Genomic DNA, 1,003 nt, shown 5'->3' on the forward strand with positions numbered 1-1,003 from the left:
CCAGGCCTGACGGGCGGCGTGTGGGCACAGGGCCCGGGGAAACCCCACTTAAATAGTGCTCTATCCTTGGCTGGTCCCAACTAAGCAGAGCACAGTCACATCCTGGAGGCCACACTCCCCTTGGGACGTGGGCCCAGGGCACAGAGGTCAGCGTGGGCAGCTGGCAAGGAAGCAGAGAGCCAGACCGAGGCTTGAAGCTAGAGTAGCCAGCACCAGCAAGGAGCCCAGGCAGGCTGAGGGCCAGGGCAGTGCCGTGGCGAGTCCAGGAAGGAGGCGGCCAGGGAACATGGCGCAGAACAGGCTGAGGAGGCAGTCAGCAGAGGCCACGGAGCCCACCCTGGTCCTCACAGGAGGCGTCTGCAGGACGGCAGGGATGGAGTGAGTGGACCAGAGCTCGCCCGGGCTGGGCACTGGGGACTTGGTGGACCAGGCGGCCCCGGCAGTGCGCCCTGCCTTCACCGGGCCAGGGTGGCCTCAGCTGCTTCCAAGCCCTCTTTGGCCACCATGACAGAAGCTGTGCCGACTAAGGAAAGGAGTTTGTCCAAGGGAGCTGGGCACTCCTGGACTGCGGGGGCCAGAGTGGTGGGCGGAGGCGCCCCTGTGGCCCCTGAGTTCTAACCCTCACCCCCAGGGCACCATTCCTGCTGACAGGCAGCAGGCAGGGATGCACACACCCATCCCCGCGCGGGAGGAGGCTCCTCAAGATGTCTCCAAGGACCCCAGGGGACCCCCAGTGTCGGGAGTTGCTTGGGATGCCACGAGGCTGAGGGGCCCCTGGAGCAGGGCGCGGTCCCGTGAGCGCAGTTCTAAGGCGTCCGGGGGCCCACCCTGGACCGACGGGCAGGTGGCAGACACCCCCCGAGGGGTCCGACGTGCTGCCGCTGCACACAGAAGTAGAGACACCTTTACTGGCGAGTCTTACGTTTACAGTTTATTAGCTAATCAACCTCAACATGCAAAAATAAGCGCTGAGTACAAACCTCTACCGTACGGTTTCATGTAA

Source organism: Capricornis sumatraensis, chromosome 7, assembly GCF_032405125.1.
Source record: "Capricornis sumatraensis isolate serow.1 chromosome 7, serow.2, whole genome shotgun sequence".
Classification (NCBI taxonomy): Eukaryota; Metazoa; Chordata; class Mammalia; order Artiodactyla; family Bovidae; genus Capricornis; species Capricornis sumatraensis.